This window comes from Mesoplodon mirus (assembly GCF_964341445.2).
Source record: "Mesoplodon mirus genome assembly, chromosome: 6".
Classification (NCBI taxonomy): Eukaryota; Metazoa; Chordata; class Mammalia; order Artiodactyla; family Ziphiidae; genus Mesoplodon; species Mesoplodon mirus.
This window is the reverse complement of record NC_138982.1, coordinates 24,053,879-24,079,445: the sequence shown is the minus strand read 5'-3', so window position 1 is coordinate 24,079,445 and position 25,567 is coordinate 24,053,879.

The window sequence follows — 25,567 nt, the reverse complement described above, 5'->3', positions numbered from 1 at the left end:
TTGCAACAAAAAGAATAAAATACCCAAGAATAAACCTACATAAGGAGGCAAAAGACCTGTATGCAGAAAACTATAAGACACTGATGAAAGAAATTAAGGATGATACATACAGATGGAGAGATATACCATGTTCTTGGATTGGAAAAATCAACATTGTGAAAATGACTATACTGCCCAAAGCAATCTACAGATTCAATGTAATCCCTATCACTACCAATGGCATTTATCAGAGAACTAGAGCAAAAAATTTCACAATTTGTATGGAAACACAAAAGACCCCCAATAGCCAAAGCAATCTTGAGAACGAAAAACGGAGCTGGAGGAATCAGGCTCCGGACTTCAGACTATACTACTAAGCTACAGTAATCAAGACAGTATGGTACTGGCACAAAAACAGAAATATAGATCAATGGAACAGGATGGAAAGCCCAGAGATAAACCCACGCACATATGGTCACCTTATCTTTGATAAAGGAGGCAAGAATATACAATGGAGAAAAGACACCCTCTTCAATAAATGGTTCTGGGAAAACTTGGACAGCTACATGTAAAAGAATGAAAGTAGAATACTCCCTAACACCATACATAAAAATAACTCAAAGTGGATTAAAGGCCTAAATGTAAGGCCAGGAACTATAAAACTCTTAGAAGAAAATATAGGCAGAACACTCCATGACATAAATCAAAGCAAGAGCCTTTTTGACCCACCTCCTAGAGAAATGGAAATAAAAGCAAAAATAAACAAATGGGACCTAATGAAACTTAAAAGCTATTGCACAGCAAAGGAAACCATAGACGGTGTGAACAGACAACCCTCAAAATGGTAGAAAATACTTGCAAACGAAGCAACTGACAAAGGATTAATCTCCAAAATATACAAGCAGCTCATGTAGCTCAATATCAAAAAAAAAACAAACTGCCCAATCCAAAAAATAGGCAGACCTAAATAGACATTTCTCCAAAGAAGATATACAGCTTGTCAAGAAACACATGAAAGTATGCTCAACATCACTAATCATTAGAGAAATATAAATCAAAACTACAATGAGGTATCACCTCACACCAGTCAGAATGGCCATACTCAAAAAATTACAAACAATAAATGCTGGAGAGTGTGTGCAGAAAATGGAACCCTCTTGCACTGTTGGTGGGAATTTAAATTGACACAGCCACTATGTAGAACAGTATGGAGGTTCCTTAAAAAAGTAAAAATAAAACTACCATATGACCCAGCAATCTCACTACTGGGCATATACCCTGAGAAAACCATAATTCAAAAAGATTCATCTACCAGAATGCTCATTGCAGCACTATTTACAATAGCCAGGACATGGAAGCAACCTAGGTGTCTATTGACGGATGAATGGATGCAGAAGATGTGGCATATATATACAATGGAATATTACTCAGCCATAAAAGAAACAAAATTAAGTTATTTGTAGTGAGGTAGATGGACCTAGTGTCTGTCATACAGAGTGTAGTAAGTCAGAGAGAGAAAAACAAATACTGTAGCCTGACACATATATATGGAATCTTTAAAAAAATGGTCCTGAAGAACCTAGGGGCAGGATAGGAATTAAGACAGAGATGTAGAGAATGGACTTGAGGACATGGGGAGGGGGAAGAGTAAGCTGGGACAAAGTGAGAGAGTGGCATGGACATATACACACTACCAAACATAAAATAGATAGCTAGTGGGAAGCAGCCTCACAGCACAAGGAGATCAACTCTGTGCTTTTTGTCCACCTAGAGGGGTGGGATAGGGAGGGTGCGAAGGAGACGCAAGAGGGAGGGGATATGGGGATATATGTATACTTATAGCTGATTCACTTTGTTATACAGCAGAAACTAACACAACATTGTAAAGCAATTATACTCCAATAAAGATGTTAAAAAAAAAGATATCACCTCACACTTATCAGAACGGCTATCATCAAAAAGTCTACAAATAACAATTGTTGGAGAGGATATGGAGAAAAGGCAACCCTTGTACTCTTTTGGTGTGAATGTAAATTGGTGTAGCCACTATGGAAAATAAGTATGGAGGAATCTAAAAAAAAAAAAAACTAAAAAAACCTAAAAATAGAGCTGCTATATGACCCAGCAATTCCACTCCTGGGTATATATCTAAAAAAACTGAAAACACTAATTTGAAAAGATACAGCATCCCAGCGTTCATAGCAGCATTATTTTAAACAGTCAAGACATGGAAGCAACCTAAGTGTCCATCAAGAGATGAATGAATAAAGAAGATGAGGTATATGTGTATGCAATTGGATACTACTCAGCCATATAATACAATGAAATTGAGTAATTTGCGACAACTTGGATTGTCCTGGAGGGTATCATGCTTAGAGAAATAATTCAGACAGGGAAAGACAAATAGTTATATGTAGACAAATCACTTATAAGTAGAATCTAAAAAATAAAGCAAATGAATGTATGTAACAAAACAGAAACAGACTCACAGATATAGAGAACAATCTAGTGGGTACCAGTGAGGAGAGGAAAGCGGGGAGGGGCAAGATAGGGGTAGAAGTTTAAGAGGTACAAACTACTGTATACAAGATAGATAAGCAACAAAGATATATTGTGAAGCACAGGGAGATATAGCCAATATTTATTAATAACTTTAAATGGAGTATAATCTATAAAAATATTGAATCACTATATTGTACACCTGCAACTAATGTAATATTGTAAATCAACCACACTTCAGTAAAAAGGATAACTAATAGGGTTTACATTAGCTAAGGTTGGCCAAACATCTGTAACAAATAACCCCCAAAACACAACAGCTCAAACACATGAAAGTTTAATTCTCTCTCACAGAACAGCCCAGGCAGCACATGTCTGTCTTCCACATGGTCATTCAGGGACCCAGGCTAATAGAGGCTACACATCAAGTTTCAAGGTAAATCCGGTCATTGCCTTTCCAGCCCACAGGAAAAGAGAAAGAACATGTGTAGAAAGCACATTCACCAGCTTAAAGGCTTGACCCCAAATTGCTTACATATGAGCTAGAGAGATAAATCCTTTGAGTCCCTACTTATAAATCCCTTCCACCTATGAACTCCACAGAGACCTGGCAGTCAGAAGTTTACTCAGTTTGATCCAAGGAAACAGGCTTCCTGCTTTTGATTTATTATAGCCATCCATAGGAAGCAGCTCTCTTTGAATCATAACTGGAATCTATAGCTCTAGAGAGATGCTTTCCCTGGCAGTCGAGGCAGAGCAGTGAGCAATCTGACTGGCTAAGACTGAGTGATACTCGATAGAACTATGTTCATCTGTTACACTTGGCAAGGTTGTTAATGCACGTGATGTTGTTTGTTATGTCTCTTCTTTAGCTCATACGTTTTAAAAAAAGGAAGACATGGGATAAAACAGTACTACCACCACCCCATTCCAGCAGGTCCCTCTTCACTGAGCTCTTCTACTTGTAAAACACAGCAGATGGAATGTTAAATCTAAACTAGAAAGCCTCTTGCATTCCTCACTGTCAAAACAAACCATGTGCCTCCTGCTTCTCAACTATAATCCACCAAAAACAATGAGACTATTTCAGACACCAGAACATGCACATCAAAGCCTATTTTAGGGAGACTTTTTTTTTGAGCTTAGGCGTTGGAAGGTGAATGGGTGAACTCAAGTAAGAAATATGTGTCCTGACTTAATGAGGATTTATTGGCATTTTAATTACAACTTCAGTACGGCAAATATCAAGACCAGCAAATGTCAATATTTCTCAACTGTGATCTGTGCTAAACATTAATATATATTAAGATTGTAACAGTCTTTATTAATTGTTTAGCACAATGTTGTCCAATACTAATATAATGTAAGTCAGTAATGTAAGCCACATGTGTAGTTTAAAATTTTCTCAGTCACATTTAAAAAAGGAAAAAGAAACAAGTGATTAATTTTAACAATATATTGTATTCAACCCAATCTATCCAAAATATTATTATTTTAACATGTAGCCAATATAAAAAAAATTATTAAGAAGATATTTTAGATTTTACTTGTCATACTTTAAAATCTGGTGTATATTTTATATTCACAGTGCATCTTTGCACTAATTTGGACATGCTATGGTTCAAATGTAGTCGCCATATTGGTCAGTACAGGTTTAGAATCTCTTAGAGTTTGTTTTCTCAGGACTTGGGGCTTATATAAAAATTAGAATGATAAGAAAGTGTGCTGAGTATTATAAAGCATTATAAGTATTATAAACTGGACATATCTTAACCCCTAATCCTTCCCCCAGACCCACAGGGATTTAAAATGCATGCAAACCAGAATTTACATAAATATGTTGAATAGTTACGTAAACATTTTGAATAATATCCATGGCCAAGCATACTACAGGTCCGAAACCCTTAGCCCACACTTGCAGCCCAAATCTTGGTTGTTGTTAATAGGCTGTAAATGGAGCATCTAATTCCTCAATCCTGTCGAATGCTTTGTTATAAAAGTTGTACCCAGGAGAGAAAATAAGACTGGGTGTTAGCCAGATGTGACTGAGTTTTGAGAAATCCCAAAATGTGTCCAGTTGATGAGCTGGCCCAAAAGGCACTCATATTTTCAAAAAGAGAAAATTAGACAGCCACCTTCTAGAAACTGAAGAGCATCCTAGGACGCTCTCCAGGGGCCAACTCCATCATAGAAATGTACAAGTTGGGTCAAACAAAACAAAGTGATAGGGACAAGAGGAAGCTGGCACAGGAATGGCCATCTAAAGGGCTTCATATTGGAAATCCGTTTAACACTGTGTAAATTCTTGGGTCTTATAAGGTCTGAGGTTTGAGCCTCCTATTTATGATCCCTGATAGCTCATTGCCACCTAGAAGAAATTTTCCCACAGTATACAAAAGCAAAGAACATCAGCCAAGATTTAAGAGGAAATTTTAAAAAACAAACTGCATAAGAACCAATTTCTGTTTTAGCACTTCATTTTTGAACAATCTGAGGAATGAATCAGCCCTCTTTAAGACACCTCATGGGTAAAACGTAGTAAATGGATTTGACAACAGTTGTATTGTGCTACTGACTAAACTCAAAGATTTTATTTTTTCGGTATGCGGGCCTCTCACTGTTGTGGCCTCTCCCGTTGCGGAGCACAGGCTCCGGACGCGCAGGCTCAGTGGCCATGGCTCACAGGTCCAGCCGCTCCGCGGCATGTGGGATTCTCCCGGACCGGGGCATGAACCCGTGTCCCCTGCATCGGCAGGCGGACTCTCAACGACTGCGCCACCAGGGAAGCCCATAGATGATTTTTTTAAGAGAGCTTACTTCACACAGTATTCTCACCTAAATTGAACAGTGCCAATAAATGCAAGTTGAAAATGAGTACTTTGCCCAGAAGACTTAAAAATGATCCTGTTCCACGTGAGTCCTGAGCTGCCTCTTCAGCAGCTTATAATTTTGGTAACACAAACAAAATGTTCTCGTGAAGAAATGATTTCAGATAAGGATTCAAAAATGTCATGCAGGATTTCCCTGGTGCTGCAGTGGATAAGAATTCGCCTGCCAATGCAGGGGACACGGGTTCAAGCCCTGGTCTGGGAAGATCCCACATGCAGCGGAACAGCTAAGCCCATGCACAACAACTACTGAGTCTGCACGCTAGAGCCTGCGAGCCACAAATACTGAGCCCTCGCACCACAACTACTGAAGCCCATGCACCTAGAGCCCATGCTCCAAAACAAGAGAAACCACGGCAACAAGAAGCCCACACACCGCAACAAAGAGTAGCCCCCACTCGCCACAACTAGAGAAATCCTGTGCACAGCAATGAAGACCCAATGCAGCCAAAAATAAGTAAATAAATAAATTTATTTTTTTTATGTTATGCAAAGAGTACAATGGGTCTACAGCCAAGAATCATGCTTAGTCAACCCATCACTTCCTTGAAAACAGCATCATTGATATGATGAGCATCATTGGAGAAACTCACAGGAAGTATCTTGAGTACTTGTAAAGATATATGCCCCTGTAGCCAGAAAGCATAAACAATATTCTTCCTGTGAAACTAACTTGTAAACAAGGTAAGCCAAGCCAGATACGTTGCTGAGTCATTAATATAGACAAATAAGCAAAAAAGTTCTCCAAAAATTTATAAGTGAAAATCATACCAGAGATCCTCACCCAATACCCTGAAAGGTATCTAATCTGATGGCCCTGAAATCCATAATTTTTCTAAAATTATTTAACCTCTCCATGACTCAGTTTTGCCATCTATAACAAGAATAATAATATCTACTTTGTAGGTTTCTTGTGAAGATTCCAATAACTAGGGTAAAGTGCTTAGAAGAAGGCCTGGTACATATTGAAAGCATTCAATAAATACCAGCTATCATATTTATAATTAAATAGAGAACAATAGGGAGACTAGACAAAGTAGAGCAGTCAGAGGTTACACAAATATATGGGCTCAAACCTATGGCTATAGACTCTTTGTAGGTCCTAAATGTTCACACTCTACTTGCGGACAAGTTTTTTTTTTTTTTTTTTTGAAATATAGTTGATTTACAATGTTGTGTTAGTTTCAGGTGTACAGCAAAGTGATTCAGTTACATATAAATATATTCTTTTTCAAATTCTTTCCTACTATACATTATTGCAAGACATTGGGAATAGTCCCCTGTGTCATAGAGTTGATCCTGTTGGTTATCTATTTTATATATAGTAGTGTGTATCTGTTGATCCCAAACTCCTAACTTATCCTTCCCCCACTTTCCCCTTTGGTAACCATAAGTTTGTTTTCTATGTCTGTGAGTCTGTTTCTGTTTTGTAAAAAGTTCATTTGTATCATTTTTTTTTAGATTCCACATATAAGTGATATCATACGATATTTGTCTTTCTCTGTCTGACTTACTTCACTTACTATGATAATCTCTAGGTCCATCCATGTTGCTGCAAATGGCATTATTTCATTCTTTTTTATGGCTGAGTAGTATTCCATTGAATATATGTACCACTCTTCTTTATCTATTCATCTATTGATGGACTTTTAGGTTGTTTCCATGTCTTGGCTATTGTAAATAGACAACACAAGTTTTGATGTTTGATAATAGGCCCTCAATCCAGCAATTAACTCTTCTATCTTATAAAATACTTTGGTTTTACAAAGCTGATCTCAGGACACAAAATATGACTGTGCATTTGACAGGTATGATTGGGTACAGGGAAACCCCAAACAGGTACCCAATTAGTGAAGAGGCCAAAAGGAAGCATGGTCTTTAAAAAAGAAAATAGATAAGGATTCTACTTCTAAAAACTGGAGAATACTATTTTGATGCAGGTAGACTGCAGTTCAACAAACAACCAACAAAACAAACAAAAAAAAACAGAAAAAAGAAACTGCCCACCACTGAGGCAAATTGATGTCACAGAGAGAGATTCTATTATTCCATTTGCTTAAGAGAACAGAGGAAACACTCCAGCTTCATCTTGAACAATCCAGTCATAAGCCAACGGGGTGTGGCAGGAGCCCGATCTCGAGCTGAGATGATTAGCACTCACCATACCTTAGTTCTCCCAGTCCCTTGCAGTGAGGTGTGTTTATGCAGCTGGGTCCTTACTAGTGAAATGTGGAACAGACCTGAGATGAGCCAGTCATAGGCCTAGCTTTAACACAGGCACATGACCTTCCCCACCATCTCCCTCTGAGGATGCTTAGAACTCTGAGATGATAGAGGCAAAGCATGAAAGTCCATACATGAGAACTGGAAGGAGAAACTTTTACTATCAAAAGCCACTAGAACTTGGAGAAGCTAGTGTTACTTACATTTTTTCACTTGTTGACATCAGTGGTGATTTAAACCTTACTTGGATTACTGCCTGCAACTTACTGCTGATACAATCAACACTGACTTTTTCTATGTCACAGGCTTGCAGACCCAAGGAAGACATAATGAAAGATGTGAACTCATGTCCCACTTGACTTAAGCTTATTTAATTTGCTTTCTAATGATTTTCGGACTGGTACACTCCCATTTCAAAGCACTCCTTGCCTTGGTGTTTGTTAAGATCTTGAGGGAATCCCCTCTTCTCTTCACCCAAGCCACCCACATCTCCCATCTGGACCATGGAAATTAGTTCATAGCTGGGATCCCATTGTGCACACAGTAGTGAGAATAAATCCATGCTTGAGACCTTGAAATGGCTCTCACCACTGGCATGTCACAGTCTAGGTCCTAGAACTCCGCCTGTAAGGCTCTCCACGATCTGACCCCTGCCTACTCCAGAATCACCTCTCTCTATCATCCCACTGGGTTTCTGTGCTCCAGCCACTCTGGTCTTCGTTCAACCTCTTGAATAAAACACATCTGCCCCATCTCAAGTCATTAGTACTTTTCTTCTGTTTTCATCCTTCATATGTCACCCCCTAGGAATTCTTTGAATCCCCCAGCTAAATTAGTGGCCCTCAAAGCCAGTGCCTATCACATTACTCTATTCTATTTTCTTCAGAGCATGCGTTCATATCTAATCTCATTGACTTATGTTTATTGTCTGAATGGTCCACCCCATCCACCTCCAGTGGAATACAAGCTCCATATGAATCTGTCTATTCATAGCTGTTTCCCCAGCACTCTTTCCAGTACCTGGTGCTTAATACACCCCCCAAAGTATATATGTTAACTGACTGATGAAAGTTATGAACACACTTTCCCCAATGCATTCACTCACAAAAAATTTTTTTCATATTATTTTATAGGATTGTGAACCACTGAATCCACATACATGCTGCCTAGGGACCATGAAACTTAAGTTAATAAGCATAGAAGTCAAATATTGTATGTCTAGATCAGGAAGCTGGGCTAGTTCAAATCAAACTTGGGCAAGAAGTTTGGAAATCCTTAGTTAATATTCACACCTTCTAAATATTGTTGATTTTCTTTCTAGTTGTTCCATCAGTTATTCTGAATGGGGAATTGAAGTCTTCAAATATTTTTGTTGAATTATCTATTTCTCTCTTCAATTATGTGAGTTTTTAGCTTCATGTGTTTTGGGATTCTGGTGTTAGATATATATATGCTTATAATTGTAATGTTTTCCTGGAAATCTTTTTATAACTCTTTTATAATTATACAATGCCCCTAATGCAGAGAGCTGTTATAGTCTTCATTTGGCCCATTTATTATAAATATTGATACGTGGTATGAAACTCAAAAATGAAATATTAAGATGCTTTTGATTATGGGGTGTTGCTCCAGATTTCACCAGGGACACTACAATATAAGATGTTTGCACTGATTCACAGAAAGATAGACAAAATGAAAAGGCAGAAGGCTATATACCAGATGAAGGAACAAGATAAAACCCCAGAAAAACAACTAAATGAAGTGGAGATAGGTAACCTTCCAGAGAAAGAATTCAGAATAATGATAGTGAAGATGGTCCAGGACCTCGAAAAAAGGATGGAGGCAAAGATAGAGAAGGTGCAAGAAATGTTTAACAAAGATCTAGAAGAATTAAAGAACAAACAGAGATGAACAATACAATAACTGAAATGAAAATTACATTAGAAGGAATCAATAGCAGAATAACTGAGGCAGAAGAACGGATAAATGACCTGGAAGACAGAGTGGTGGAATTCACTGCTGTGGAAGAGAATTAAGAAAAAAGAATGAAAAGAAATGAAGACAGCCTAAGAGACCTCTGGGACAACATTAAATGCAACAACATTCACATTATAGGGGTCCCAGAAGGAGAAGAGAGAGAGAAAGGACCAGAGAAAATATTTGAAGAGATTATAATCGAAAACTTCCCTAACATGGGAAAGGAAATAGCCACCCAAGTCCAGGAAGCACAGAGAGTACCATACAGGATAAACCTAAGGAGAAACACGCCGAGACACATAGTAATCAAACTGGCAAAAATTAAAGACAAAGAAAAATTATTGAAAGCAGCAAGGGAAAAACAACAAATAACATACAAGGGAGCTCCCATAAGGGAACTCCCATAAGGAACTCCCATAAGGAACACATGGACTTGCATGTCGCTGTCCAGTTTTCACATAACAAAACAGAAACAGAGTCATAGATACAGAAAACAAACAGGTGGTTGTCAGAGGGGAGAGGGTGCTAGGAGGAGAGAAGTAGCTGAGGGACATTAAGAGGTACAAGCTTCCGTTGCAAAATAAATGAGTCACGGGTATGAAATACACAGTGTAGAGGAATATAATCAATAATTATGTCATATCTTTGTGTGGTGACAGATGGTAACTAGATTTATCATGGCAATCATTTCAAAATGTACAGAAAATTTGAATCACTATGTTGTGTAACAGGAACTAACGTAGCGTTGTAGGTCAATTATACTTTAAAAACGAACAAGCAAACTCATAGGAAGAGATCAGATTTGTGGTTATCCAAGTTGGGGGGTGGGAAGAGGGGGAACTGGATGAAGGTGGTCAAAAGTTCAAACTTCAAGTTATGAAATAAATAAGTTCTAGGGATGCAATGTACAACATGATAAATACAACTAACCCTGCTCTATGTTACATATGAAATGGTTAAGAGAGTAAATCCTAAGAGTTCAGGTCACAAGGAAAAAAATATTTTCTGTTTCTTTAATTTTGTTAGATACACACAGATCTTGTTAGATCTTATATAGATTATGAGATGATGGATGTTCGCTAAATTTATTGTTATCATCATTTCATGTGTATGTAAATCAAATCATTAGGCTGAACACCTTAAACTTATACAGTGCTGTATGTCACTTATATCTCAATAAAACTGGCAGAAAAAATAAAATTTAAAAATTAAAAATGAATAAATAAATTGTAAAAGCTATTCAAAACCCCTCCTCTTACCTGAAATTCATTAATACATCACACTCCTGCTATGTTTCACTACTGCTGGGAACACAGTATAGCTTTCATTTGAAAACCTCACAAATCATTATTATACTAAATGGTAAACAAATCATCATTATATAAGAGAATAAATAGTATATTTGAGATCTGAATAAGGTATTAGTGATACACAGATGAGTGAGGGATTTACAGTATCTATAAAAAGCAGAAAAAGGTTTCACAAAAGAGAAGACATTTGAGCTAGGACATTCTAGAAAACGAATGGCATAGGTATATCCTACTGACGTCAGAATGAGTAGGTACTGTTATTTTGGTAACATCTGCAAGAAAGCATGTCAGCTGCCCATGTTGGCACTAAATTTGTCCTCATCTGGAATTTGAAAGTTGGGTGGAAGTGGCTGTACAGTCTCTTCCTAAAGGGCACAGTTGAAGCAAGCTTCATGGGGCTGGTAGAACCTTCTGAGCACTTGAAGATTCTGTTACCTCTTATACAAAAAGGACTATCATTTTTGAGAGTAGATATTATGAAAGAGAAGCTTATGGAGTTTCAAATCAAAACAAATGATTTCCCCACTGGAAGAACATTACATGGACCCACAGACTTGTGGAACCCGTTGCCGTCCTGTGGGAAAGTTGTCTTGTTAACTTTACCACAGGTAAATAGTCCTTTTCTCTTTGGTTTTTACTCTTATCCCATCATAAACCCGACAAGCTAACCAAAGTGGACCGTTCCCCTTCTTTTTTAAACAGCTGTTATTCTTCCCACTGGTTTTCTGAACACCATACTTGATATGACTTCCGCTGGGAATTTCAAACAATAAAACCAACGTGAATTGCCTTTTAGAAGGAATTATAGAAAGAAAACACTGAGTCTTGTACATTCTTGCTCCCCTTCAGTTGAAGAATTCTTCATATGTTGCTTCTCAGGTACCAAAATGGGCATTCACTAAACACACCTAAAAGAAGGTCTGGAGGGTACTGTCAGAACAACACTCACTTTTTCCAGTAGAGGTAACACTTTAAAAATACCACCTCACATTTGCAGCATCCTGCACTTAACAAAATCCTTTTCCATTCATTGTCCAGTTTAATTACTGAAGTTATCTTGGGAAGAAAATAATAACACTTTTACATATGAGCAAATTGAGTTTCTGAGGTCAACATGATACTCAAGACACAACTGCTAGTAAGTCAGTCAGAATTTGAATGCATGATTCAGGCTTTTCCTCTACAAATTGGCACTAGTTAGAATCCTCTGGATCATCCATGATCTTGACCACCTAAAGGAATCACTTAGTGTATGGATTTTTTTTTTTTACTTTATAATGCATTTGTGGTTTTTTTGTTTTTGTTTTGGTTTTGGTTTTGGTATTACAGGAATTTTATTTTATTTCATTTTTTTAATTTTTAATTTTTTTCTTACAGTATGTCCTTGTTGGTTACCTCTTTTAAATATAGCAGTGTGTACATGTCATGGATTTGGGAGACTCTAATCCCTCTGTGTTAGCTGTGTGTCCTAGGGAAATTTATCTGTATTCTCTGACTTTGTTTCCTTGTGTATTATATTAGTTTGCTAGTACCACAGACAGGGTGGTTTAAACAACAGAAATATATTTTTTCCCAGTTCTATGGGCTAGGAGTCCAAGATCAAGGTGTTGGCTGCTGGTTTCTTCTAAAGGCCTTTCTCCTTGGCTTATAGATGGCCACCTTTTTTGGGTATTTTCACATGGTCTTCTCCCTGTGTGTGTCTTCTCCCTGTGGTGTCCAAGGACACCAGTCATTGGATGAGGGCCCATCCTAGTGACCTCATTTAACCTTAATTACCACTATCAAAACCCTATCTCCAAATACAGTCACATTCTGGGAACTGGGGGGATAGGATTTTAACATATAAATTGGCAAGGATACAATTCAGCCAATAACATCTATAAAATAAGAAGATGGAAAGGGTTAATATATAAAGGTCTGAGCATGATAAATTGTATCTGTTTTCTATTATTGCTGTAACAAATGACCACAAACTTAGCGACTTAACACAAATTTATTATTTTACAGTTCTGCAGGTCTTGTGTCCCACATGGATCTTACTAGGCTGAAATTAAGATGTCAATAGGGCTGCATTCCTTTCCCTAGGCTCAAGGGGAAGCTCTATCTGCTCCTTGATCACTCAGGTTCCCTGCAGATGTAGGACCAATGTTCCCATCTAGCCGTCATTTGAAGGTCATTCTCAGCACTAGGGGTCATCCCATCCCTTGGCTTGTGGCCTCCTTCCTTCATCTTCAAAACCAGCAACAGAGAACTGAGTCCTTGTCATATCACATCTCTCTGGCCCTTATTCTGTGATGGCATTCCTCTCTGACCACAGCCTAAAGTGCTCTTCTTGTAAAGGAGTGTGTGATTAGATTGGTCTCACTTGAATAATCCAAGATAATCCCCTCATCTCAAGGTCTTTAACCTGAATCCCATCTGCAAAGTCCTTTTGTCATACAAGGTAACATATTCACAGTTTCCCAGGATTAGGGTGTGAACCTTTTGCGAGGACATTATTCTGCCTACCACATAAGTGCTTGATGAAAGACAGCTATTATCTCTTTAATGATTAAAGAAAAACCTTTGTAAGCCAATGAGCCTATTTAAAATAATGTTGGATTGATTGGTTTGACTAAATGGTTCCAACCAGGGGACATTTGGCAATGTCTGGACACATTTTTGGTTGTCACAGCCATAGGGAGGGGAGTGAAACTGGTCCCTAGGAGGTCAAGGTCAGGGTCACTGCTAAACATCTAACAAAGCACAGGGCAACCCCCCACAACGAAGAATTAACCAGCCCCAAATGTCAATAGTGCCAAGATGGAGAAACCCTAGCTTACCTGAACACTTTGGGAAAAGTTAATTGACCTACATGGAAATGAAATTTTTATTATTACCCAATGAACTCTCATCAATGCTGTATCGAGTGATCTCTTTTGTTCCATGACAGGAAAAAAAGGTTTCTCTTCCACTGGAAAAAAAGTATGAGATAATATTCCATAGTATCCTTATTGTGTTTGAGACATGGTATAAGTAGATGGCTGTATTCCTGTTTTAAATTCAACCTGGTCTATGAATATGGGAGTTAACTTATTCTAAATGCTAATATATGTATCTACTTATTTATACATATATACACATATATACATATATTTACACATATATGTATACATAGACACATATACACATATGTTTATACATATATACACACATATATATACGTACATTAGCATTTAGAATAAGAATATATATATATATATATATATATATATATATATAATTTCATTCATGGCTTCATTGAAAACCTAGCAAGGGCCAGGCAGGCACTGTTCCAGGGATGCAGGATACATCCATGAACAATACAAAGATTCCAGCTCTTGTAGATCTGATATTCTAGAGGAGGGAGACAGTCAATGAACAAAACAAATAAATAAATGATGAATTATGTGATGAGAAATGTTATGAGAGTCATGAGATCAGGGCTGCAGTGGGAGGGGAGGGGCCGGAGAGGGAGCCACAATGGATGTATTACATAAGGTGGTCAGGGGAGGCTGCCTGGAGAAGCGCATCTTGTCTAGTTATGAAGACCAGATGCCATGTCATTTTCTTAACCTTATTTGCAAAGTATTTGTAGTTTGTATGTGTGAGACATAAACATTGAGATAGCTTTGCATTTTTATTGGATGAGAAAAATCAAGTGGAAAAGAGAGGAACCCATTAATATCAACCAATCATAAACAAAGCTCAGGGCTTGGCACTGGAGCCGTTGAGTTACAGAATCGCTATTCTTTTCTCAAAGACTCTCTCCCTTCTCACTCTGCTCCAGTGTCAGGAACCAACAGGAATATACAGGTATTGACCCTACTATGGAATAACCCCTTCTGCTCCCCACCCCTCTCCAAAAACAGATTCAAGAACAGGTCAGGTGAGTTACAACTGAGCATCTATTTGTTGGAACAATCTAATGCCCTTTGTGCCAACTGCATTGCATTTGTCATTTAAGTTGAATGAGATGAAAAGAGAAAAACAGATGCTAGAGGAAACTATCCAAAATACTACTAAACAATTCCTTTTTATATATATTGGTCTATCTAATTTCTGCCTTTGACCAATGATTTCAAAGTCAAAATAATTACTGACTTGCAGAAAAAATGCTAGGTCCTAAATTGCAGTATGTCCTGAATTCCCAGAGTTCAATTCCTCCATAATTTTTTTGCTTGTTTTATTTATCTTTTTATTTCTGGGCTTAAATGTTTGGTCCTTAAATATTTTGAGGAGTACCACCATTTATTCTTCTAACAGAAAAGAAGGATCCAATTTAGAATACAACTAGTTTCCCTGGTATAAGCAAGCTGGGTCTGATTAAGACCATGCTATGAAATTCAAGTCAGCAAGTTAAAACCTGTTGTTGGATTTGTTGCTTAACAAATCAAGGAGACAAATCGATGTTTTCTGAATACAACCCTGGGAGAGAAGCGTGTAAGGAAAAGGAATGGTATTCCTTGTCTTCTAAGGAATCCAGACAACAGTGTGGGAGCAGACTTTTAAAGATTAACTTTCTCCAAACATCCTTTTATGGCTCACTTTGAAAATAGTTCTGGTTACACAGTATCCTGCCATTTGGCTATTTTTTTTAACACCCTCCATCTCCAGATTCATTCCAGTGGGAGCTGTCCATTGGCAGAAGACCCCTGTGATTATCTCACTGTATATAATTCATTTCACAGCATAATGTACTTTCATAAGTTCTGGCACAGCACGAAGAAAAACTGCCAACATGAGCATTGCAGGGTCATGCAACCTATCCCACTAGGCCTAGTTGTTTATAAGAGATCCCTCAACAAGCCTTCTCATGCCCCCTATTGTACTTGGGATTCTATCCTAATGCTCCCCAAATGTCTTGGAGGCAGCTGCTAACACCTCTTCTTTAGGAATAGCATCAGTACCAGCTGTGCAGTGATCAAACCCTCTCCTGCTCTGTCAGTGCGCAGTCCCTGGACCGCAGCATCAGAGACACCTGGGAGCTCATTAGAAACACACAATCTTGGACCCCTCCCCAGACCGGCTGCATCGAACCTGCGTTTAAGCACATCCCCAGGTGACAACGTAGCACACTGAAGTTTGAGGAGTTTCTACTAGATGGAAGTCGAGAATGCCAGAATTTTTCTCCAGTACTTTCTGAGCTGTCATGATCATTGCCAGTTTCTATAAACTCTGGATTGATGTCTGCATCATGGCATTTATCACTTTTCTCCCTGAGTATCATTTTTCACACAGCTGTCTCACCCACACTCCATCATATATTAAGGTACTTCTCTGTCTAAGTCCCAGTCTTTGCCCTTGTCTTTGACTTCGTACCTTTCAGTGGCTTGTAGGTGACAAAGACAATATTAAATGAATGCAAATCATCACTTTTCCATATTCTTCCTAGATGCTCAGGGATACTGTTGGGAACAACTATTGCTTAGGCTTCCTAGTACTCCTTCCCCACTCCCTTGCATCCCAGCCCTCCAGTTTTCCTTTGGGAAGCCACTTTGATCCAATCACAGGCTATGTGTTTCAAATGTCCCGAACAGCCAGTTCCTAGGCAGTCCCATGAGAGCTCCCATCACCCCGGCCTCTGTGATCAGGAAGCTCGTGGGTTCCAAGCCCTGGCAGCGTCAGTCACAGCATACTTGCTGGAGGGAAGGAAAGAAAGACGCTCTTCCCTCTATGGTTGCTAAGGTGGCAAAATGGAAGCCTGGAGCTGCCAGTGGCAACCTCTGTCTCTTTCTAGGAAAAAGCCAACTGAAGATGAAGCCAACACAGAGTGGAATAGAGCCTTGAGATGGAGGAAGATTCCAGAGACTGCTGTATGAACACTTGACTCATCCGACGCAGACCTGCCTTCTCTCTCTAGACAAGGGGCAGCCATGGAAGTGTGGCCAGGACTTGCCTAGGGCACCCCTAAAGAAGGCCCTCCTCTGGTTAGGGGCATGCCTAAGATGGGGGTTCATTCTCCAGCCTTTCCTGTGACCGGCCGTGTGATTCCTGAGAGTCCTATGTTGTGAGCGCCCTTTGGTTTTAACCAGGAATAGCCATCTTTGGCCAGTACTACCAGCAACATAATCATCCCCCCAAGGTCTTTAGCTTCCTTCCCAAAAAACCCTTCTCCATATACTCTGTCTTAGTCAGAGTAGGGATCTTGCATTTAGGCAGGTTACCTAGACAACACTTCTGTCAATGTGCTAGTACCATAGTCTGGGACCCCCAAGGAAACAGGCATCCTGCCACTTAACCACAACTCATGTGTGATGAATCACCCCCAAACTCACACAGAGGGCAGTTATCATAGAGTCCTCTCAGGCCAGACGGTGTCTCAGGTGTATCAGCAGCTGGACCTATGGACCTAAGCCAAGTATGCAATATCCATTAAAGAACATTTTAGGTTCAATTAAATATTCACTTACAAGACTGTCAAGGGCCACACTTGGCACCCACTTATTAGGTGAGAGGACAAAACCCAGAGCCTACCAAAAGGACAACTTCAGGTGTTCTATTTTTATGGTGGTCCTTGAAGTAGTCTAACAGCTCAGATGCCAGGAGATGAGACCCACATCAGGCAGGTACAGGATCCACCCTGTCTGGAAAGATGCTAACCCATAAGATCCATAGCTTCCAGGGTCCCTGCAAGATGCATGCCCAGATCTAAGAGTCACAGCTCTTAGGGAAGCCCAAAGTGTAGCTTCCTTGTCAAGTATTTATAGTTCCTTTATTGCGTTTCCAGGCCAGATGCAACGTGCCAGTCAAAGGTCATTTTTAGCACAAGTAATCCTACCTAGAAACACAGTTGACATTCTGTCATTGTCAAGTTACCAGGGGAACTGATCTAGAGAGTTAGCCAAAGGTCAAATTCTCATTTTAAAAAAAGGAAAGAGTTTTGTTAACCATTTATCCACAAAGGTGGGAAATAGCCTCAGAAAATGTGAAGGGATTCTTAAAGAGTACTATGGTACCCTGTAATTCAAATGGATACACTGGCAAAGAAGTTATGTGGAAACCAAAGGCAAGCATTACTGGTTACCTCCTAGGAGAATAGGATCATTCCAGCAATAGGACCAGGGTCCTCCGGGTTGGAGCCCCATATGTGAACTGTTCCCCTGCTGAAGTATGGGAAGGGCTCTGTCTCTAACCACTGGACATGCTCAGCCGAAGGAAAAAGATGATCTAGTATTTTTACACACATTTATTAGCCCTTCCTGTAAAGGCTGAACTTAGGCCTAGAGAAGGTGGGTTTTTTCTGAAAAATCATGAGAATTGGTGTAAGAAGGTCTCCACTTCTGGCATCTGTGCCAGTTGGACCCAGATTGGCATGGTGAAGGTTGACCTCCACACGTACAGTGCAATAGCCGGGAATCCTTTATAGTCTTCTGCGTGTATGTGTGTGTGTGTGTGTGTGTACATGAATGATTGTGTACACACACACATATAAACAGTGAGAAGATACCCAACAATATCTCAACTTTCTCAGTCTAGCAAGAAACAAAGAAGTAGGTATATTTAGCTTCCTTGGAAACTTTGTGGCATTGAGAGCTGTCATTTAGTTATCAAATTGTGGCAACATGGCAGAAAATCTGAATTCCCCAGTATATCACACGGGTTGCCATATGAAGTACTGTCAACATGATAACCACCTCCTAGCATAAGCACCATAACCACCAAAAGCACAAGTCCATCATTATCAAAAGCCATAAATATTAGCTACGTTGCCATAAATACTTTCAAGTTGCATCGTCATTGAACCTCCAACACCTAGAACCACAAGACCACTATTATCTAAACCCATAGTTAATATAACCCAGAGCCACAAAACTATCAATGTCTAAAACTATACAGTCACTGTCTCCCAGAAACATGTGTCCAATAGCATACAAATTAGCTATTGTCACAAAAATGCTGGGTAACAAACCAATTCAAAATTAAGTGGCTTTATAATCTGGAGAAACAAAAGAAAAAAGCTGGAGATATCACACTTCCTGATTTTAAATTATACTACAAAGCCATTGTAATAAAAATAACATGGTTCTACCATAAAAAATAGACACATAGACCAATGGAACAGAATAGAAAGCCCAGAATTAAATCCCAGCATATACAGTCAATTATTATTTGACAAGGGGGGCCAAGAACACCCAATAGGGGGAAGATATTGTACTAGGAACTTCAACGTATGATACTAAGAAAACTAGAGAAACACATGCAGAAAAAAGATATTGGATCCCTATCTCACACCACTCACAAAAATTAACTTAAAATGGATCATAAGACCTAATACTCCTGGAAGAAAACAGGGAAGAAGCTCATTGATATTGGTCTTGGTAATGATTTTTAGGACATGACAACAAGAACACAAAACAACAAAAGCAAATATCAACAAAGGGACTACATCAAACTCAAAAGCTTCTGCACAGTAAAAGAAACAATTAACAAAATGAAACAGCAGCCTACAGAATGGGATAAAAATTTTGCAAACCATATATCAGATAAAGTGTTAATATCCAAAAATATATAAAGGATTCATACAACTTAACAGAAAAAATTTGACTTAAAAATAGGCATAGAGGAGCTTCAAGATGGCGGAAGAGTAAGACATGCAGATCACCTTCCTCCCCACAAATACATCAGAAATACATCTACATGTGGAACAACTCCTACAGAACACCTACTGAATGCTGGCAGAAGAACTCAGACCTCCCAAAAGGCAAGAAACTCCCCCACGTACCTGGGTAGGGCAAAAGAAAAAAGGGAAAACAGAGACAAAAGAATAGGGACGGGACCTGCACCACTGGGAGGGAGCTGTGAAGGAGGAAAGGTTGCCACACACCAGGAAGCCCCTTCACTGACAGAGACGGAGGGTGGCGGAGGGGGTAAGCTTCGGAGCCACGGAGGAGAGCACAGCAACAGGGGTGCAGAGGGCAAAGCGGAGAGATTCCCGCACAGAGAATTGGCACCGACCAGCAGTCACCAGCCCAAGAGCCTTGTCTGCTCACCCGCCAGGGCAGGTGGGGTCAGGGAGCTGAGGCTCTGGCTTCGGAGGTCAAATCCCAGGGAGAGGACTGGGCTTGACTGCATGATCACAGCCTGAAGGGGGCTAGTGCATCACAGCTAGCTGGGAGGGAGTCCAGGAAAGAGTTTGGACCTGCCGAAGAGGCAAGAGAAAATTGTTTCGGGGTACGCGAAGAGAGGGGATTCTGAGAGCCAACTAAACGAGCTCCAGAGACAGGCATGAGATGCTAAGGCTGCTGCTGCAGCCACCAAGAAGCCCATGTGCGAGCACAGGTCACTATCTACACCTCCCTTCCCAGGAGCCTGTGCAGCCCATCACTGCCAGGGTCCCATGACCCAGGAACAACTTTCCCGGGAGAACACATGGCACGCCTCAGGCTGGGGCAATGTCACTCCGGCCTCTGCCACCGAAGGCTCACCCCGCATTCCGTACCCTTCCCTCTCCCCAGCCTGAGTGAGCCAGGGCCCCCTAATCAGCTGCTATTTTAACCCCATCCTGTCTGGGCAAAGAACAGACACCCTCAGGTGACCTACATGCAGAGGCAGGGCCAAATCCAAAGGGGAACCCCAGGAGCTGTGTGAACAAAGAAGAGAAAGGGAAACTTCTCCCCGCAGCCTCAGGAGCAGCGGATTAAATCTCCACAATCAACTTGATATACCCTGCATCTCTGGAATACCTGAATAGACAGTGAATCATCCCAAATTGAGACAGTGGATTTGGGAGCAACAATATATATATTTTTTTCCTTTTTCTGTTTTTGTGAGTGTATATGTGTATGCTTCTGTGTGTGATTTTGTCTATACCTTTGCTTTTACCATTTGTCCTAGGGTTCTGACTGTCAGTTTTTTGTTTTAGTATACTTTTTAGCACTTGCTATCATTGGTGGATTTGTTTTCTGGTTTGGTTGCTCTCTTCTTTCTTTCTTTTTATTACTTTTTAAATTTCTTTTAATTTTTAATAACTATTTTTTATTTTAATAACTTTATTCTATTTTATTTGATTTGATTTTTTCCTTTCTCTCTTTCTCTTTTTCTCCCTTTTATTCTGAGCCGTGTGGCTGCAGGGTCTTGGTGACCTGGCCGGGCATCAGGCCTGTGCCTCTGCAGTGGGAGAGCCGAGTTCAGGACATTGGTACACCAAAGACCTCACAGCTCCATATAATATCAAATGGCAAAAATCTCCCAGAGATCTCCATGTCAACGCCAAGACCCAGCTCCATTCAAAAACAAACAAGCTACAGTGCTGGACACCCTATGCCAAACAGCTAGCAATTCAGGAACACAACCCCACCCATTAGCAGAGAGGCTGCCTAAAATCATAATAAGATGACAGACACCCCAAAACACACCACCAGACACGGAACTGCCCACCAGACAGACAAGATGCAGCTTCATCCATCAGAACACAAGCAGGTCCCCCTTCACCAGAAAGCCTACACCACCCACTGAACCAACCTTAGCCACTGGGGGCAGACACCAAAAACAACGGGAACTACAAACCTGCAGTCTGCGAAAAGAAGACCCCAAACACAGTAAGTTAAGCAAAATAAGAAGACAGAAAAACACACAGCAGATGCAGGATCAAAGTAAAAACCCACCAGATCTAATAAAAGAAGAGGAAATAGGCAGTCTACCTGAAAAAGAATTCAGAATAATGATAGTAAAGATGATCCAAAATCTTGGATATAGAATAGAGAAAATACAAGAAACATTTAACAACGACCTAGAAGAACAAAACAGCAAACAAACAATGATGAACAACACAATAAATGAAATTTAAAATTCTCTAGAAGGAATCAATAGAAGAATAACTGAGGCAGAAGAATGGAAAAGTGACCTGGAAGATAAAACAGTGAAAATAACTACTGCAGAGCAGAATAAAGGAAAAAGAATAAAAAGAATTGAGGAAAGTCTCAGAGACCTCTGGGACAACATTAAATGCACAAACATTCAAATTATAGGGGTCCCAGAAGAAGAAGAGAAAAAGAAAGGAACTGAGAAAATATTTGAAGAGATTATAGTTGAAAACTTCCCTCATATGGGAAAGGAAATAGTCAAGTCCAGGGAGTGCAGAGAGTCCCATACAGAATAAATCCAAGGAGAAGCACGCCAAGACACATATTAATCAAACTATGAAAAATTAAATACAAAGAAAAAAATTAAAAGCAGCAAGGGAAAAACAACAAATAACGTACAAGGGAATCCCCATAAGGTTAACAGCTGATCTGTCAGCAGAAACTCTGCAAGCCAGAAGGGAGTGGCAGGACATATTTAAAGTGATGAAAGGGAAAAACCTGCAACCAAGATTACTCTGCCCAGCACGGATCTCATTCAGATTTCATGAAGGAATTAAAACCTTTACAGACAAGCAAAAGCTAAGAGAATTCAGCACCACCAAACCAGCTTTACAACAAATGGTAAAGGACCTTCTCTAGGCAAGAAACACAAGAGAAGGAAAAGACCGACAATAACAGACCCAAAACAATTAAGAAAATGGTAATAGGAACATACATATCAATAATTACCTTAAATGTAAATGGAGTAAATACTCCAACCAAAAGACATAGACTGGCTAAATGGACGCAAAAACAAGACCTATATATATGCTGCCTACAAGAGACCTACTTCAGGGCTTCCCTGGTGGCGCAGTTGTTGAGAGTCCGCCTGCCGATGCAGGGGACACGGGTTTGTGCCCCGGTCTGGGAGGATCCCACATGCCACGGAGCGGCTGGGCCCGTGAGCCATGGCCGCTGAGCCTGCGCATCCAGAGCCTGTGCTCCGCAACGGGAGAGGCCACAATGGTGAGAGGCCCGCGTACCACAAAAAAAAAAAAAAAAAGAGACCTACTTCAGACTTAGAGACACACACAGAATGAAAGTGAGGGGATGGAAAAAGATATTCCATGCAAATAGATATCAAAAGAAAGCTGGAGTAGCAATTCTCATATCAGAAAAAATAGACTTTAAAACAAAGACTTTTACAAGAGATAAAGAAGGATACTACATAATGATCAAGGGATCAATCCAAGAAGAAGATATAACAATTGTAAATATTTATGCACCCAACATAGGAGTACCTCAATACATAGGCAAATACTAACAGCCATAAAAGGGGAAATCAACTGTACCACAATCAGAGTAGGGGACTTTAACACCCCACTTTCACCAATGGACAGATCATCCAAAATGAAAGTAAATAAGGAAACACAAGCTTTAAATGATACATTAAACAAGATGAACTTAATTGATACTTAGAGGACATGCCATCCAAAAAAACAGAATACACTTTCTTCTCAACTGCTCATGGAACATTCTCTATGATAGATAATATCTTGGGTCACAAATCAAGCCCTGGTAAATTTAAGAAAATTGAAATCATATCAAGTATCTTTTCCGACTACAACGCGATGAGATATCAATTACAGGAAAAAATCTGTAAAAAATACAAACAAATGGAGGCTAAACAATACACTATTTAATAACCAAGAGATCACTGAAGAAATCAAAGAGGAAATTAAAAAATAACTAGAAACAAATGACAATGAAAACACGATGACCCAAAACCTATGGGATGTAGCCAAAGCAGTTCTAAGAAGGAAGTTATAACACTACAATCCTACCTTAAGAAACAAGAAACATCTCAAATAAACAACCTAAGCTCACACCTAAAGCAATTAGAGAAAGAAGAGCAAAAAAACCCCAAAGTTAGCAGAAGGAAAGAAATCATAAAAATCAGATCAGAAATAAATGAAAAGAAATGAAGGAAACAATAACAAAGATCAATAAAACTAAAAGCTGGTTCTTTGAGAAGATAAACAAAATTGATAAACCACTGGCCAGACTCATCAAGAAAAAAAGGGAGAAGATTCAAATCAACAGAATTTGAAATGAAAAAGGAGAAGTAACAACTGACACTGCAGAAATACAACAGATCATGAGAGAGTATTACAAGCAACTCTATGCCAGTAAAATGGACAACCTGGAAGAGATGGACAAATTCTTAGAAAAGCACGACCTTCTGAGACTGAACCAGGAAGAAATAGAAAATATAAACAGACCAATCACAAGCACTGAAATTGAAACTGTGATTAAACATCTTCCAACAAACAAAAGCCCAGGACCAGGTGGCTTCACAGACAAATTCTATCGAACATTTAGAGAAGAGCTAAGACCTACCCTTCTCAAACTCTTCCAAAATATAGCAGAGGGAGGAACACTCCCAAACTCATTCTACGAGGCCACCATCACCCTGATACCAAAACCAGACAAGGATGTCTCAAAGAAAGAAAACTACAGGCCAATATCACTGATGAACATAGATGCAAAAATCCTCAACAAAATACTAGCAAACAGAATCCAACAGCACATTAAAAGGATCATACACCATGATCAAGTGGGGTTTATTCCAGGAATGCAAGGATTCTTCAATATACGCAAATCAATCAACGTGATATACCATATTAACAAACTGAAGGAGAAAAACCATATGATCATCTCAATAGGTGCAGAGAAAGCTTTTGACAAAATTCAACACCCATTTATGATAAAAACCCTGCAGAAAGTAGGCATAGAGGGAACTTTCCTCAACATAATAAAGGCCATATATGACAAACCCACAGCCAACATTGTCCTCAATGGTGAAAAACTGAAAGCATTTCCACTAAGATCAGGATCAAGACAAGGTTGCCCATTCTCACCACTATTATTCAACATAGCTTTGGAAGTTTTAGCCACAGCAATCAGAGAAGAAAAGGAAATAAAAGGAATCCAAATCAGAAAAGAAGAAGTAAAGCTGTCACTGTTTGCAGATGACATGATACTATACACACAGAATCCTAAAGATGCTACCAGAAAACTACTAGAGCTAATCAATGAATTTGGTAAAGTAGCAGGATACAAAATTAATGCACAGAAATCTCTGGCATTCCTATACACTAATGATGAAAAATCTGAAAGGGAAATCAAGAAAACACTCCCATTTACCAGTGCAACAAAAAGAATAATATATCTAGGAATAAACCTACCTAAGGAGACAAAAGACTTGTATGCAGAAAATTATAAGACACTGATGAAAGAAATTAAAGATGATACAAATACATGGAGAGATATACCATGTTCTTGGATTGGAAGAATCAACACTGTGAAAATGACTCTAGTACCCAAAGCAATCTATAGATCCAATGAAATACCTATCAAACTACCAATGGCATTTTTCACAGAACTAGAACAAAAAATTTCACAATTTGTATGGAAACACAAAAGACCCTGAATAGCCAAAGCAATCTTGAGAACGAAAAACGGAGCTGGAGGAATCAGGCTCCGGACTTCAGACTATACTACAAAGCTACAGTAATCAAGACAGTATGGTACTGGCACAGAAACAGAAATATAGACCAATGAAACAGGATAGAAAGCCCAGAGATAAACCCATGCATATATGGTCACCTTATCTTCGATAAAGGAGGCAGGAATATACAATGGAGAAAGGACAGCCTCTTCAATAAGTGGTGCTGGGAAAACTGGACAGGTACATGTAAAAGTATGAGATTAGATCACTCCCTAACACCATACACAAAAATAAGCTCAAAATGGATTAAAGACCTAAATGTAAGGCCAGACACTATCAAACTCTTAGAGGAAAACATAGGCAGAGCACTCTATGACA